We start from the raw sequence: 17,916 nt of genomic DNA on the forward strand, positions 1-17,916 counted from the left end.
GGGGGGGGGGGGGGAAGGGGGAGAGGATTTTTTTTTTTCTTTTAAAGTACATTTTAGTAAACTTCAGAGTCATTAAAAACTGTGAAAGTTAATAGGATAAAGAAATGTATTGAAGATATTGTATAAAGTGAATTTATCTAGATGGTGTCTCTGGACACAGCTCTGAACAAATCCACACTTGCCTAGGTGTCTTGCCAGACACTCAGAGCTTTTGGAGGTGCCAGAGCCTGGGTGGAGACCCTTTAGGAGAGGTAGACACAGAACTGTCTTATATAAAATGCACCCAGGACTGAATTTAAGAATATGTGATAAAGGTTTATCCTGATTTGAAGCACTGAGTTCTGTTCAATTAGCTATATGTAAGAGCAATAGGTAACTTTATTTAAAAGCCTACTGATAGTTGCCTATACTTCAGAGTACCACCGTACAGACTTAATTAACTTTACTGATCAAAGCATTTGAAGTCCAATTAGAAAGCTCACACTGACTACAGCACCATATCTTCTGAACCACCACTCCCCAGGCTCTTAGGTAACACCAACACAGTGCCTGAAAAGCCAGGTACAGTCAGCCACAGCCATGCTCTATAAACTGTGCTATTCTTCCATACCATCCACCTTCATCCAACTTCAGCAACTAACAATAGATCGTTTTCTGTAAAGAAAGTAGTAAATGGATGTGCTCAGCATCTAAGTTCTTACAGTTAATTATAAAGTAATGAAAATGCTACCATTTGGCCATCAACAGCTTCCCTTGAACGTAAGCTCTGGAAAAGCAATTCAGGAAACAAATTAAATGTTTCTGCTTTCCTAGAAAGAGATGCCTTGATTTTACTCCTCAGTAACCACAGGTTTGAGACACCTTAATGTTAACATACAGATTGTTGCTCAGTTATTTTTTATTTGTCATTTCTGCTGGGACTTCCCTGCTCCCTGTTATCCAGTGCACGCACACTTGTAGCAGCAGCCATAAGGGCAGGTCTATCTAACCCCACTGTCCGAGGTGTATATTGGTCAATGTGGAAGGAACAGAGTGAACGTACCGTGATAGTTCTCTAAAGACTTCTCCCAGCCTTAAACAGTTTGTAGCTGTGGAACTCCTGAGCCAGAATAAATTTTCTTTTTAGGAGTAGGAATCAGATATTATCTGGCATCTGGATAAAAAGAAAAGCAAGGGACAGATTAAACAGTGATCTAACATACTTTGTGTAGAGACCAAAGTGTTTTGCAGCTTTCAATCACAATGCTTTTTCTTGCTTGCTTCTGCAAATAAGGGCTAAATAAAAGAAAATTGGTATTGTAAACAGTAAACAAAAGAAAACTGGAATTGTTTCTGCTGTGCCAAATTTCAAATTAAATGAACCACAGAACATGCTACAGAATCAGAAAAAAAAAAAAAAAAAAAGGCCAGTTCTCAGAAAGGGAAGGTTTAACTGTTTAACTAAGCAAAGATCTAAGTACCGGAGTAAGATGACTAATGCTTACTCCACTGACTTTTGTGACTTTTGGACAAGAATGGCTGAAAGCACTTCTTGGTTACAGATTCTTCTAACATACGTGGCAGAAGAAGCCCTGAAGAAAGCACAAAGACCAGTGTTTTTCCCAAGATCAAGTGACAGACTTGGATGCTTTTTCAACAATGGCTTGTGATGAGATTATATAAAGCAATTGATTCCTCGGCACAGCTAAATATAGCAAATGTGTGCTGTGCAGCAGAGCAGAAGTAAGGGTGCTTTTGTATTTCAGCTTGTGACTGTGGGTCTAGAAAGACAAAACAATTTATAGTTGGCTTAGGAAAAGATGTGACTTTACTGGATAAGTAAAGGTGATATCTCTACAAAGGCAACATAAGCAAGGTAATTTAACAGCATGATCAAATTCTCTCTTAACTTAGCATTACTTTGCTGCATATTTGTTCATGTTTCCTTTTTGCAAATGCAGCTCCATGCTCTCAGTGCAGAGAAGCAAGCTTTTCACATGCTGACTGTTTGAATCTAAAATGTTAAATCCTAACAATGAAATTAATGACATGACTGGGCAAGCCCACTTGAGTTCCCTCCAAATCAATGTCTCATGTGCACAATGGGATGCAACATAGAATTTTATAGCTGTAAACATGTCAGCCTGAAGATGACACCCTCCACCTGGCCCAAAATTTTGCATGTTAAATAAAAATGGAACATTTTTAAATGACTTCTGCAGAAGTCATTAAGGGGTATTTAACACTGTAGAGAATATCATGCTGTTGCATATAACATTTTCTGAACAACGGAGGAAGGAAAATTGGGTGGTGTGGATAACAACCTGTGTTTGGTTGATCTGGATTTTATCTCCCTAGAGTATTGTTGTGTTTTCTTACGCTCCACACGGGTTTTCACACCCTTGGGCAGCAGACCAGGGTATCAAAGTATCTCCTGGTACGCGGAAGAAAGCTTTATAATCTAACAGACAGAGACTCTGCAGTGACAGATTGGGATGGGGGATGGTTGGAGATGCTTAGAGACTTGCATTACGTCTTCTGAAGTTTCATTATCTCACTTCTTTTCTTCTTCTAACTGTATTCACAACTACTCTTGCAATGTATGTGGCAGACATCTCAAAAGGAGTGCCAGTAAAGTAAGGATTTATGCAAGGAGAAGCTGCATGATTTTGGCAAAAGAGCTCAGCAGGCAGGCCTGGCACTTGCTTATCTGGCAAAGCAAAATGAGCACAGAACGACCTGTACAGGTTTTGGATCAGACATTCACACAGTAGGTTAGTTCATTGCAGTGTCTCACCAGTAGATGCCCCACTTACCTTAGGCGTCTCCTGTTCAGCAGGCTTCTTGTGCATGGAGTCATTATCAGCATCCATTACGGAATTACTCAGTATAACTTGAGTCAGTTTATTTCCCTCTCCTTAATGATGTATGAGCTTGAGAAGTATTTCAACGGATTTGCTGACAAACTTGATGTTACTCAACCTGAACTGAGTGATAGTGTATTTACAGCCCAATGTTTAAGTTAATTTCTGATGTAAACAAAACAAAAATATAACCAACTCCCCTCTGCATCAGAGTAAACTGATTATTGGATCTCTTAATGAGCTTATACAAGCCAGCTGATCTACTGTTGGTTAAGTGCAAAGAAGAATCTCCTCAATCCTCACTGATTCTGAGCTGAATTTCCCTATAAAATCACTCAAGTTTGAAGCTGTGTCTACCCACTAGCCCTAACACAACTTTTTGCACTGTGTGTGGATTGGGTGCTGGTAGAACTCCAGGAGGGCAGCCCTCCCCACCTAAGTAATGCACCGTGGCAGCATAATACAGCCTCTTGGTTTCTTATGGATCCTTTCCAGTTTAGGAATGCTCTGGGGTTACTCTGTATTTAAGAAATCCAAGGATCATCATGCAATTTTAAAAAGCCCAGGCCAAGATAAACCACAATGGTTCACTCATACTGCCTGCCAAATTACACAGTATTTTAGAAGAATATCCCTTATTATACTATAAACTTTAGTACATCGAGTTGCTATAATTCTATCCTGAGTTAAACGTGTTCTTAGGCTAACAGCTGCTGTTTTTATTAAACCTCAGGATACAGGAAGCATCTTCAAGCTTGTATTGTAGCAATTACTTATTGCGATGTTGAAACATGAATAGGTTATAAACAATAAACTCTACATGAACAGGATACTGCTGTGGATCTAGGACTAGCATCACATCTTGTTGATGCTGCTTATGATCATCCTGTTCCTGTTACTCTCTTGCTCTGTAAGTGCCTTCATCCACCTGGAGAAGCTCACCTTTGCTGAGTCCTCACTGGCAGCAAAGTCCTCACACAACAAAGGGCAGCTTCTTCTGAGGAGAAAAAACTCCTGCATGGCCCTTCCCACCGCACACACAACCAACACAGTAGTAGGGGGCTCCATACCCATCCCCTGTCCCAGTACAGGAACAGTCATGGTGATTTTTAAAACCTCTTTTTGGCTAAGTGCTTTGAAGAAGTGCTTTTACAAGCCGTAGAGGGTAAAGAGATTCACATGTGGATCTTTCCAGTCTCATATACTGAAGCCCTTCTACCTCTAGAAAAATGTGTCATTTTGCTTCATTAAGCCTGATCAAATGTGTCTATTTTTGCCTTGTTAATTGTGGGGTTTCCCTTCAAAGAAATGTCCCTGGGCCTTGGAAGATTCAGTATACTTCCAGTACACTTCAGGGTCCTTGACGAAAAAGGTTTGTAGCCCACACTGTCAAAGTAAGCAAAAACAGTAACAAACCATTACACTTTCAAAACCACTTTCAACCTGGCCAGTTGTTTGAAGTCATGGACACCTAGATTAACATATGGTGGACATGTCCCCTGTAGGTCTCAATGTAAGTACAGCAACAGGTTCCCTTACCGAGGGCTTAGAAAATAGGCATTCAAGAAGGGATTGTTGATTATATTTGTTGATTACCTATTTGACCATTACTGATGTATCCACCACATCCTTAAAGGCTTCGTTTTAAATGGTGAATCAATTAGAGATAAAAAGTAGGAACAGTTACATGTAGAAAGATTTTGTAAACAAGTTGTGAAATACATGGTCTTCTTGGGGTTACACATGTGCCATAAAGTGTAAACAAGCATTCATAAAAAAAAAAAAAAAAAAAAAAGAAATCCTTCTGGTTTTGTTCAACCCAACCCATATGCCTCCCACAACAATGACTCAATTCTTAGTGCAATTTCTATAACTGACGCTCCCAATATCTTCAGTTAAGAATTTTAATGTAACCTCTTTTCTGGGTGTAACCAACAGGTCTTTGTGTGCAGAGGCTGCCAAAGAAAACACACTTAGAAAGCCTACTACTACTCCAGGCTAAGAGAATGTGCCCTGGAAGATTTGCGTATTGGTCAACTTGTCTGCTGTGCTTGCAACCTTTTATGGACCCTTAACTTTTCTAGCCATAGAAATTGTTACAGACTTGATCTGGTTAGCTCAGTGGAAATTTTCCACCCTAAAAACACCAAACAACTTCAGGTCATGCCCATGTGAACTACAGTTCACTTATAGATTGTGCATGCTTTGGTCTGGAAGGGCTGCATTGCATCTTGATCCTTTCCTGCAGTCTGAAAGCTTCCATTTGAAGCTTTTTAGGTTATTTTAGTTCAAACTTCTCAGAAAAGTATGAAGAAAATAGCAAACAGTGCCTCACCTGAAACAAACCAGATATGAGAAAACAAAAATATTCAGCTAAAGAAACATCACAAAATGTCTGCTTTAAGACTAATTGTAAGAAGCTGTTCACTGTTGAAACAAGAAAATCTAGCAAACAGTAAAGAGGCCTCCATAATTCAAAAAAAAGGGGGAAAGAAAGAAAAAAAAAATCAGAAGGAAACAAAGCAACATCATGAAGCACAGCACCATATTTATAGTAAATGGGGTTACATCTGGCTGGTGGCCAGTCACTAGTTGCGCTCCCCAGGGCTCCATTTGGGAGCCAGTTCTTTTTTAGTGTTTTTATAAATTATCCAGATGCAGGACAAAAATACATAAGTTTGCAGATGACACTAAACTGGAAGGAGCTGTTGACCCTGACGAGGAGTGAGGCCTTGCAGAGAGATCTTGACAAATTAGAGGGCTGGGCAGTCATCAACTACATGAAATTTAACAAGAGCAAGTGCTGGGTTCTGCACCTGGGACAGGGCAACCGTGGCTATATGTATAGACGGGGGCAAGAGAGGCTGCAGAGCAGCCCTGTGGAAAGGGATCTGGGAGTTCTGGTTGATGGCAAGTTGAGTAGGAGTCAGCAGCGGCCCAGGAGGGCCAACCGTACCATGGGGCGCATCAGGCACGACATGGCTAGCTGGTTGAGGGAAGGGGTTGTCCTGCTCTGCTCTGTGCTGGTGCAGCTTCACTTCCAGCACTGTGTGCAGTTTTGGATACCACCGTACAAGAAGGGTGTAAAACTATCAGACAGTTTCCAAAGGAGGGCTACAAAGATGGCAAAGGGTCTAGAAGACAAGACATATGAGGAGCGGCTGAGGTCCCTTGGTTTGCTCAGCCCAGAGCAGAGCAGACTGAGGGGAGGCCTCATGGCGGCCTGCAGCTCCCTCACGAGGGGAGTGGAGGGGCAGGCGCTGAGCTCTGCTCTCTGGGGACAGCGACAGGACCCGAGGGAACAGCATGGAGCTGGGACGGGAGGGTCAGGCTGGGTGCTAGGGAAAGGTTCTGCACCCAGACTGTGGTTGGGTGTTCAAGAAGCATTTGGACAACGCTCTCAGACATATGGTCTGATTTTTGGCTGGTCCTGTGAGGAGCCAGGAGCTGGACTCAGTGATTCTTGTGGGTCCCTTCCAAGTCAGGACGTACTATGATTCTATGATTCATTTTCTAAAGTACTTCAAAAGATGCGGACCCTGCTCGAAAGGTCCTGCACTCTTAGAAAAAGATAAAATATCTGCTTTGTCTCTCAACTCAAAGCACTGAATTCAAAGTGTCAAAATATTTTGGGATATCACCTTAGATGGTCAGACAGCCCTTCCCTATGTAGCCCCACTTTCATATTACCTATTCCCACCTGCGTGCAAAGAAAGCTCAGGTGTTTTAATACAAAATAAATGGCCCAAGCAATGAGCAGACCAGGCTATGCAAATACCAGACTATGAGATTTATACCTAAATCCAGAGACGATCTATTCATTCTTTACTGCTGATACATAACCAAATTCTCTCTAGGTGTCATTGCCAGTTTGTGCACATCCCATAAAAGGTTTTCAGTACAATAAGCGTATAAGAAAATTACAGCAAAAAGTTCTATCTAGAAGTCACGAATACTGTAAGCAAATTAATCACTTCTTTCAATACCAAAGATATGATAAATATGGGAAACGATCTCTTTGGGGAAAAGGGTAGCTTTCAACAGAGGGATAGAGTACTTATTGTGATATTTCCAATGAGAGGGCTAAGGATCCAAGCAGATCCTTGGTACAGACTTCCCTAAACATCTGGCTTCTTTCTTAACTTCTGTGTCTTTCATAACACCAACTTGGAAAGACGCCTTCTAAACCCAGAACCTGCTAGTGTGTGTGCACTCAGCACTGGAGCTAGGCTCAGTAAATCTACCCATATGGGAGTTTTCATCACACTCTCACAGCTTCAAGTTGACAAATATGTCAACATTCGACTGCGTAATTCTGACATTGGCCCCTCGCTAGAACAAAGCACATAGAATCCTCCACAAATTGATCAGTCATTTACATTAATTCAATACCAGCTCTAAGGTGCCCTATAACGAAAATATGTAGAAGTCATCTATCAACATAGATTTCATTAACAAAAAAATAGTGGCTAAAGCTGGCCGAATTCTACACATTACATCAAGGATAAAATCTGACTACTTTTTCAGTCTTCCTGGCTGGATTTATAAACATTAGCTTATGCGAAGGGTCTTGTCCTTCAAATAATCAGCTGAAAAAGGGCAAGGGTAGTTTTCAAGATTCTGCAGCAGCCAGCCAGCAGGACAGAACTGTTGTCCTGCTGAGAAAGCTTCAAGAGGAAGGGATTTACAGCACATATTCTAACTGTAAGTATTACTAACAGCAGATTAATGAAATAAAGCACATTCAGCACCTGCTAATTAAAATGAAAACCTATAAACAGAAAAATTTTTGGCCTAAGGAACATGAAGGACAGCAGAACAGACAACAGATGCAAGGTGTCTTGCAGACACAACACAAAATGGCCACACTTACAGAATCAGCTAGTGCCTGATTTCTGTCCCTCCTTTTCTTACTGAAATGAAAATTCAGCGATGTTGTTTTGTGCTGTTTCTCTGGGTGCCAAAGGGGAGAAAGTTCTCAGCAAGGACCAGACCCTCCACCATGCCCCCTTACACCTCCCTCGCCCAGGTCCTCTGCATGCAAAAAGCCACACTCACTCTGTTGCAGGGCAAGGCAGATGCATCCCACAAGCTGCCGTTCACGGAAGTGCCCAGACAATAAGAAGGATGTGAAAGAGACCTAACGGTCAGAAACCATCACGTCTCTTCCTCCTCTCTGAGCAATTTCCAGCTTAGGTCCTTATTTCCTGATTGCTTCTACATTTTGTTGCACCAATTTCTGTGGCAATAGAATTAACTGTTTGCATGGCAGCCAGAAGAAAGCTGCTTTTTGGTATCTTTTCACAGGCAATGAGTTTTCCAGCATGTGTTTGTTCTTTAGGAGCAGGAGATGTTCCAAGCTGACCCTGCTACTGATGACTTATGGATGTTTTCAAGTACAGGGAGCAAGTAAAACAATTTTGATAAAAGTGACCAAAAGTTCAAATCTGTGTTGTTGAGATGAATGGAAGGGAAAGGGAATTTTTACAGAAACAGTAAAAAAAAGGGGGAAAGAAGTTAAGACTCCATAGCATCAGTCCAGCCAGTTTATGCAAATCCTCATCGTTAAAGATTATGAAGTATTTTTAAGATGTAAGAACTGTAGAATACAACAGAAACAATAGACTTAAGGGCTTTTAGCACATTCCAAGTAAAAGAAACAGCCTGGATACAAAGAATATTAGTTTTTCCTTCTTTTTTTTTTTTTTTTTTTAAAAAGTATTTTCAATGCTGTCTCCAATTCAGAGACAACTTCAGTACCAATTGTCTTACTAGAACTTTTTCTGTACTTTCACTAGAGGTCAAAGCTTCACTTTGACTACAGTGTTCAAAATGAAAATGAGGCACAGAACTGTAAAATGGACTACTCTGCACTGGGAGTGATGCTGTGGATGAATATTTTCAGCAGAAGCTGGAAAGTACTACCAGAAAAGTGAGCACTTCACGAAAGAAGACATTCTTGAAGTGCTAATGAGCTATTTCAGTCAACTAATTGCATTAACAGAACAGATAAAACTCATCATGGTAATGCCTTAATATCACATTGTCTTGCAGCAATGTGGTTGCTACAAGAATTCTCCAGGTTCATAAGGGCAATAAGCTGGCCTTTTTTTTTATTTTCTGGCAAGAAAATAAAATATATTTTTTTTTAATTTCTGGCAAGCAGAAATGACACAAAAAAATCTGTAAAAAATTATACATGAAATGAAACGTTTAGAAACTTGTGCTACCATATTAACTTTGGCTTACAAGTCTTCTCTTTAAGCAATTGCTTTGTAACATGTTTTCGTTGCATCTATGGCATTTTATTTTATTTTATTTTATTTTATTTTATTGAGCTGGAAGCTAAGCTTCCTGTAAAGGTAGTTAAAGGAATAATTTATGCTGCTGCTCAGGAAAAGTTTAACTCATTTACCTGGAATTGACATTACTAAATAACAGTACTATTACAGAATCCTTACCAATAAAAAAAAAAGTTAAAGATCAATGACCTTTTACTCATTTCATATTTAGATACTGGAATATGTTATGCTCATTTAAAATGCTAGGTTATGTCACATCCTTTCACACGAGACAGCTGCTACAATGCAAAGTATCAGCACATCCATCAGAGATAAAACATCTCTTTTGTGTTTTCCTAAACTAAAATGTAATGAACTACAAGATGTATGGTTTTCAAATAACATGAATACTGCCAGTATTCAATGACCTGAACACCAACCACAAACATTTAACTGACACCCAAAGTCCAAAGGAAGGTTAGAAGTCAGGAATGGAAATGTTTGTGATTTTCTTGGGGGTTACAGGGGCAGGCAGGGGGTAAGAAGGGAATTCACAACTTAGTAAAAGTAAAGCAAGAAAAAGAAGCAATTCCATTGACCCCAAGGTATTTGTTGATTTCAGCTGAAAAGCACATTTAAGGCCTGGATTCAGAGAGTGGTTGCTGGGAGATACTCTCTTGGGCACAGGAGTTGGACAAGAGGCCCAGGAGTGAACGATCATGGGAATCGAGCCACCTCTGAGGTGGCTAGTGTCCAAAACAGGGGTCTAGCCAGCCAGTCTAATCTTCTGTCTTCTGTTTCAATCAGTACCTCAGAGGAAGTAGAACAGCTTTTAACTAAAAGGATGGAGAGTGTTCTTCAACAGGTATGCAGCACAGCTTAGGGACCATTTCCCTAGGAAATATGGTTCAGGTGAAAGTTGAAGTAAAACCTCTTACAGAGGTAGAGATCTGATGCTTAAACCAGCACTTTTGTCCAGATAGCCTCTCTTTTCAGCCTTGTAAATTGAGAAATGGAAATTAATGTATGTAATTCTGTACCGTGACAGATTATTACACACTGAAGGAAGAAAATGCTTTTGAATATAAATATTTTCCTGTTTAACAAAAATAGTCTTTCTCTTCCTCCATTGAACAAACGAAGAGGCAATTATTTTCATGATCTTGCTTAGAAGGAGAGTTCAGTATCTCAGGAATGCAAGTTTTTCCAACAGCTGCTGACTTTAGATTTTACAGTCTGTATGCCATAGGACAATCATTTTGTAACTGTTCAGTATTGTCATGAACGTAATTAATTCTGACTGTTAGCTTTTGAGTAGCTTTCTCCTCATCGTAACTCCCAATGCAATAGATTTTATCTTTCTGTCAGGAAGAACATCTCAGAAGCGTTTCTGGAAAATGCCCTAGCAGTAAGTTCATTTTGTACTACAAATCCCCATGTTCCCTGCCCCAGGTTTTTAAGGAGAAGGGAACACTAAAAGGGAGTGAGGGCATTATGGTATCTTCTGATTGTGAAAAGGTAAATAAACGAAAAGGATCAAGCAGCAGGCATGAAAGGTGTTTAGCCAAGCTGTTGGCAGTAGACAGAGCAATGTAGGGAGCAGAATGAAGCAGAGCCAACAGCACCCTGACCACGGCACAGCTAAAGAAATCAAACTATTCCATACTACCTCTTCTGTTTGCAAGTCTCACCTCAATCAACCAGACAGAAATCCTAAATTGTGAGAAAAGATTACCAGAAAATAAGGAAAAAGATGGACTCGCTGTTACTCCTCTGGAGGGTAAGATGAAACAGCATTTTCATTGTAGGTTAGGAGTTATTTGTGTTATCCTATTTATTTACCCTGTTGGAGTTCTCTTTTCTTCTAATAATAAAGATAATACTAGCCATTTGATTCACATTTGCATTTGAGGAAAAACAGGCCTTTAAACACCAGCGCATTTCTAGGCAAGATCCCAAGGCAACGTCTACAGTGATCTCCTTAAATCAGAAATCAGCTCTTACTGCTGATAATCACAGCCTTGGTTACATCAAGCCCAGAGGAGCCTTACAGATTCTGTTTTAAGAACATACCACAGGGAGAAGCTATCCTTCTTGAGAAGGAACACAACAATGTTCTGGAGTGCGTTACATTCTTCTTTTTTAAACACCCCTGAGGCTTTCTTTTTTTAATGTGCTCTACTGCCAAAAATAGCACTACAGCTCGCCCTTATACATTGGCATATCATAACCATTGTACCACAAGCTATTGAAAAACAATTGGGAGTTCACTTCTAACCGTCGCTTTTACCACCTCTGATATTTGGAGCACTTCCATGTTTGTCATGTCAGATGCTTAGACCACACGCAAAATTGTACAGTACACAAACGGGTGCAGAAAGGTGCCTGTTTAGTCAGTGATTAATTCCTCACCTTTTAGGCAGGAGTGCTGCCTGCCTGCTAGTTATGCCTCTAGATTTACTGACTTTTGCCAGTATTAAATCAGGCCCCAGTACATAGCATTTTCTTAGTCTTCACAAAGAGCTTCGCTATCCCTTAGGCAATAATGCACAACCTATTTTCAGAGGAAAATTTCCTTTCGAGAAGAGTTATTTGACTAAGAGTCTTATCTGGGCCTTCTCCTGAGCCCTCCTAGGAAAGGACACCCCTCTGCAATTGTGGGGAAGGGTAAAGCTGACCAAACACCTAACGCCCCTCTTTCTCCCTCTGTACGCTCATGGAGATGGAGAACCTCCATCCAGCTCAGATTTGCTTTCCTCAGTATTTTCCCCAGTCAAGCATAAAAAACAATAAGAACTGGCAAGGTGACCAGGTCCTTGGTCTTCTTCCCTAACAAGTATCTGCAAAATCCTGCTACCTCCAACCAAAAGCAAGACTACTACAAAAGCAAGCCTCCACTACAGCAGTACCCACTGTAAGCCCGTTGGCCCCCTAGCGGCTTCTCTACACCCTTTTGCCAGCATGGTGACAACATGGGAGTTTGACTAAAGCCTGGAGCTGCACAGTCCTGCTGCCAGAGAGATCTTTGCCCTTCCCCGTCTGGCAGCAGAGTTTCTACTCCATGATTGCAAATCAGGCATCTGGGTGTCTACACAGGGATGGGATGGAAATGCCCGCCAGCATCAGGCCACCTCCCAAGGGCCTCACTCACCACCCGCTCACCAAGCCTCCAGGGTCCTTGTCCTCCTTCAAAAAGGGAAGTGACACGGTGTGGCATCTGTGCACGTCATCGACTCCCACGGAGGTCAACAGCTCAAAGATAAGCACTTGGTAGGTTGGCATGATCCAGCACCTCCTTTCTCCTTTTCCAAGAGAGGCTTTATGGAGGAAAGCTAAATGGGACTGCAGGCCCTGCTCTCGGCAGAGGTGACGGCCTCAGACCATGGCCACCAGCCAAGAAGGACGCAGAAAGAAACCCCCTCACAGTGTGAAATGTTTGTGTGTTCACAACACGACCTAATGAGCACAGTGACTCAGGGCCTAACACACAGCCCCACTCAGTGAGCTCCTCATTTCCAGGGAAAGCTTTATCTCCCAATCACGTATAAGCAGATGATAAACATTAAAACACAATAGCATCAAACTATCCAGTTCACAGCATCTTCTCTTACAGACTTCAATTTAAAAAAACACCAGACAAACACATTTCTTCTTCAGACAGCTCCCTTTCCACCCTGGGCCTGCTGCTGTTCCAGGACCACTTGTTTGAGGCTGTTAACTCCTCTTGTGCTGGGCAGAGCGAGGCCTACTGTTACTTTTTCCCAATGTTTACAGCCTGTTATACTTTAATCAGTTTTGAGTTGCTGCCCAACAAAAATGACACTTCTAGATAAATGTTAGGGAACAAAAAAGGAGCAGCTGGTTCACAGATCTGTGAACAGAGGCCTATACACGGCTGTTATCCTTGTTGGAGTCACAGGCCAGGTGTGGGATCCTAAGGTCAGCTATGCCTACGTATTTTTGTAGACTGAGATAAATGTAGTTAGAATTTTGTTAGTCTTAATTGTGGTGCCATACCTGATGAATGGGATCTTGCAACTCACCCACTTTTTTTTTTTCCTTCAGTGAGCTCTTCAACACTGACATGTCAGCGCTACTGCTACAGTCCATGGTAAAAACTGGAGAACTGCACATCATTCCTTCCACTCTTGTCAAGTCACTAAAGCCATTATACATGCAGTGATACCAGGTGAGTTGAGCAAATGTCTTACCAAAATGTCCCTGACAGCGTTAGTGAGACAAGCATGAATTCCTGTTCAGCACCCCATCTCATTGCCCACCATTTAAGTTTCTATTTAGAAAAAGTACAATTTCCTTTTGTAAAGTGTGTTCCTCCAACTTCTTGTCACCATCTTACAAAGTGAATTGAGGTTTTCAGATGGAGAGTACTTTACTCGGGTGGTACTACAGCGGGACATACAGGTGCACTTCTTCCGTTGCTGTTTTTTTCCAGGGCACCATCTTGTTATGTCTAAAAATACATTAGGGAAGGAGGAGAAGTAAGTCCTTGTTCTCACACCGGAGGACACAAATGCCCCTACAGTGTGTCTCTGCCACTGTCTCTGGGGGTCTGGACCTGAGGGCTACGAGCAGCATCACGTGCGGACTGGCAGCTGTGGCTTTGTCCTCTCGGCTACATAGAGCCCTTAAAACTGGACAGTGCAGTCTAGCGCGGCATGCTTTTTGTTTCCTTCGAGAGGGTCACAGTGTTCTGTATAGATTGCCTAGTATTATTGTAGCAACAGGGGGAGAAAATATTAGTGCTCTGCAGCATTTAATTAACCATGACGTCACCTGACAGAGAACAGGCTGTGCCATTAGGCAGGAAGGAACAAAAACCTGGGGACCGGCAGCCGTGCCAGTGAGGAGCTACCAGTCAGGCTGACTGGCTGACTGCGGCCTGGTCTCCCGATGGGGCAGCAGCTCGTCATTTTGCAGCTTCTTTCTGAACAATTTGTTAAAGAGTTTTTAGCCTGGTGAGGCCAGAAAGGAAGAAAGTGCAGTGAGAAAAGGAATCAGTGGCTTTTTAAAGTGTTGGGTTCAATCTGGATATTTTTCACAGGCTACAGTACTCTGTGAGAGAGCAATGTTTCGCAGTGCTGGCTGGTAGTGCCAGCAAAAATGTCATCCAAAGATAAGGAAGTGTCATAGTTAAAATGGGACATAGCTGGGAATGCAAGAGACGGAGGAGACTGCCTCCAGTTGTAGTGCTGTGTTTTCCAGCTGAAAATACAAGTCAACATTTACCCACAGATACCACACTGGGAAAATGACTCATGCCCAGTAATTCGAGTAAGCAAGAAACTTGTCCTTGGACAAGTTTTACATAAATAAATGCTGCCTTTTTCTTGGCATTTCCATGATAAAACATCAATTAATTAAAGCTTAAGAAAATACTATGATCTCCAGATTCACAATGTATGTACACTGAACCTTAAATTTGGTTGAGATATCTGTGGTATGAGCCATAGGTGACAAAAAAAATGTTTCTTTGTAATCCAAGAGCCTTCTTTTGGAATTCTAGTTGGAGTTCAGTTGTTCCCCTCCTGTCCCTGGTGGTATCCTTTCCTGTCAATAATTGTGCTCCCAAGATTACTCATACATTTTACATTAACCAGAAAAGAGGGCCTGCAGGGGCAGTCCCAGACCCCACTTAAATGCCTTCGTTGGGTTACTGTAGTACTGCAGTACTTGTTTTACAGGCCTCATGAGTATTGTCTTTCTCCCTGACACAGGCCAAGCAGCAAGGAAAGATGCAAGGTAGCCTCTGCAGAAGTTAAAGCTATATCTACCTATCTATCTATCTATCTATTTGTCTGTCTGTCTATCTATCTGTTGATATATAACCTGAGGGATAGGATGATACGGGAAAGGAAGGCTCTGTGAAATGGCACGTATCCTCCCTTTTGGGGCAAGTCTTTTACCTTATCTTTACACAAATGCCCACAATTTCTGCTATATGTGACAGAAGGCAAGGCTTTGGTTTCTTGTACAGGCTGTTAAATCTCTGAATGATTCACTATACCCTCTGAAGAAAAAAGAGTACTTACCCTTCAACCTTTTTATACAAGCTTTTTGTTGAGAATGAGATTGATTCTGAACTCTTTCCCTATGAAAATTGCCATTCATTAAGTTGATTTGCACAAAATATCTGAAAATAACAATACATAACCTTTCTTTTCTTTCTAGGAAGCTTACACCCAGTGTTCAGGACTTGTTAGAAATGTGCGTTTCTTCACATTTAGTACATCACATATCAGTGAGATTTATGAAGCTAGTTTCACAGTTCATTTTTCATTATGCATGTTTTGACATAAGGGCTGAAGCCTGTAATGCTGAACTCAGTTTTATTTTTCATCTGGAAACTATGGCTGTGTAGTTTGTGTGGGTTTTGTTGTTGTTGTTTGTTTGTTTATTTTTAAACAAAGCCTTGAGGACTATTAATTGTTTTCCAGTCTGGGATTACGATTAACAGCTGTGAGGAACTATGTATATTTTCAGTCTTTTGTCTGCACTCAGCTAAATTCTCTCATTTCAATCACAAGTCCCTTGCTTGAGCTCCAGACAGAATACCATATTTATCAAAGTGTAAAATCAGTTTTGGAAGGCTAGAATGATCCTGAGAATCTGCAATATAAAAAATGTACAGGTTTCATGCCAGTGGTGTCCTGCACGTAAACAGATAAAAATAAATGTGTGCTAGCATTGGCTAACTGCTGTGAATTCATATACACTCATGACACAAAATCGCTTCCCCAAAGAATGTAACTGTACTGTAGCCTAAAACTCGCACTAGGTTCTTTATCTAGATTGAAATCTCCCTAATAATTTCTGGGGAAAAAAAGTAACAAAGGTGATGTCAATCTGACTGGTATCTGGTAACCACTGCAGAGTTTACATCCGGAACAAACCTCTGTAACAGAGAGCTTGTTCTCTTTTTATCCCAGAATAATAATCAAAAAATTGTTCTTATATTCCTAGTCATCTTTATCTCCAAACCAGTCACATTGGCAGAAGGACCCATTGACCATTATGATGATAATGAACATTACCCTTTTCCTGCTAATAATAAACAATGAGTGATTTGGTGGAGACAGCATGTATTGTTGCTGTTTTTCCACAATTGTCACCCAAAGCTGGCCAGAGCTCTGAAGAACAATAGAGAAAAAAATAGTGCCTTGTATGTGTGGTTATAGATTGGGGAATGGAATGACTTTTGCTCGTTTGTTTGTTCATTTGTTTTTACAGTTAGATTAGCACTGCTCTGTTTACTAGCTTATTCCTTGTCCACCTCTCATCATCAGGTAGGTGCATGAAATGACAACAGTTTCAGCCTCTCCCACAGAAAAGAGAGGATCATGTCAGCAAGCAATGAAGAGGAACATTTATTGAAAAATAGTAACACGGTTCCTCTGTGTGACTATGGCATTCAGGACTGAATAAGGACTCATAAGGACTGAAAGTCTAGGAACATCCCTTTGCTTGGAGCCAACACAGTGGCAAAATTATCTTACTATAGTCTATAAGGCTTTTCCCTTTCCCTTTCCTATTCCTTTTCCTTTCCTTTTTTTCATGATGGCTCTGGAAAGGCCCTGAATAACCATTTTACAGTTTGTGACAATGTATGTCTACTGTTGACCTGTCACCATGGTGAATTAAAAACACATCAGGATACGGATGCCTCAGACCATGCTCTGGCTCCACAGAGATGGGTGTTATTGATAAGGCTATCAAGGTTTCAGAGTACAAAAGTGTCTAACGCAGCGTACAGCTTGGCTGCAGCACACTCAAATGTTTACTAGCTTTAGATTTTACAGGAGTTTTGTTAATAGAAAATGCTCTGGGGTCTTCAGCTCCAGCCAGCCCCTATTCATATCAAATGCTACCTTATTGTTTCCTATTTCCTTCTTATGTAGATGATTGTCTTTTAAACATGAGCTTGTCAGATGTACTCCAACCTACATTAAACACTGTAAGCAAGTCATGAAAAAAAACTCACATAACCTAATTATTTTTTTGTACTTTTGTCTTCAGGTCTCCTTCCTGAGGGATTGTGTGTGTGTGTGTGCGCGTGTGTACACATATATGAAAAAGAGCTAAATGAACATCTTGGGTGCTAGTAAACCATTGTTGCCAATGATGCCTTTGTGAGGTAATAAAAATGTGAGGTTCCTCTAAAAATAAACCCACAAAAATAGCAGCCCAATAGCAGCAGATAGGGAAGGGTGAATTAAAACTCCTTTGGGCAATAGTTTTTATTACTGTACCCAACTCTAAGACATATTGCTGTCTAGTGACTTAGTGAACAAAAACTCCCTAGATCCTGCAAAATTTAAGTGTGCACTCAGCTGAAGGTAGTGAATGGTCCCAACAGAAATCACAGTAATAATGAAAAGGCCACCACTTTCATGAATAATGCATCCTTTTTTATATCATTTAATTCTGGTGCAAGGCAGAGACTTTGTATCTCTGGGATCATTATAGCGAAGCTGCTGTTGCATATGTGAAGGAGAAGAACCATGTATGAGCTGCGTAATAGCTTTTGATACCAATTAGTCAGAAAAATGAGAGCTGCCATCCTAATGTTGTCTTCTGCTCTATCTGCTGACTTGTTCACTCTTGCCATCAATAGCCTAATTATGGCATCTGTAGATGTGTTTGCCAAGAAGGCAGAATTTGAAAGACCCACACTCAAGAAGCTGGAGTTCTGCTTATGTATCTTATTATTACTTGGTCTGTCTAACTTTTCAGAAACATACCTAAGAGTTAAAAACAGCAGTATGCCACCCCTC

General features: G+C 41.0%; 1 protein-coding gene across 4 annotated transcripts in view; it reads right to left on the reverse strand.

Annotated features, from left to right (window-relative positions):
- TDO2 (tryptophan 2,3-dioxygenase) overlaps nucleotides 1-8,105 on the reverse strand; it is a 45,724-nt gene extending 37,619 nt beyond the window's left edge. The window contains exons 1-3 of one of the 4 annotated variants that reach the window (XM_040554506.1): nucleotides 7,717-8,105; nucleotides 1,043-1,153; nucleotides 731-809 (exon numbers count right to left, since the gene is read on the reverse strand). The gene's annotated coding sequence lies outside the window, so the exon portion shown is untranslated. Of the gene's footprint in view, nucleotides 1-730; nucleotides 810-1,042; nucleotides 1,154-2,795; nucleotides 4,552-7,716 lie in introns of those variants that run through there. The other 3 variants (XM_040554508.1, XM_040554505.1, XM_040554507.1) reach the window with 3 other exon arrangements.
- Nucleotides 8,106-17,916: the final 9,811 nt, after the last annotated feature.

The sequence above is a fragment of the Cygnus olor genome, chromosome 4 (genome assembly GCF_009769625.2).
Source record: "Cygnus olor isolate bCygOlo1 chromosome 4, bCygOlo1.pri.v2, whole genome shotgun sequence".
Lineage (NCBI taxonomy): Eukaryota > Metazoa > Chordata > Aves > Anseriformes > Anatidae > Cygnus > Cygnus olor.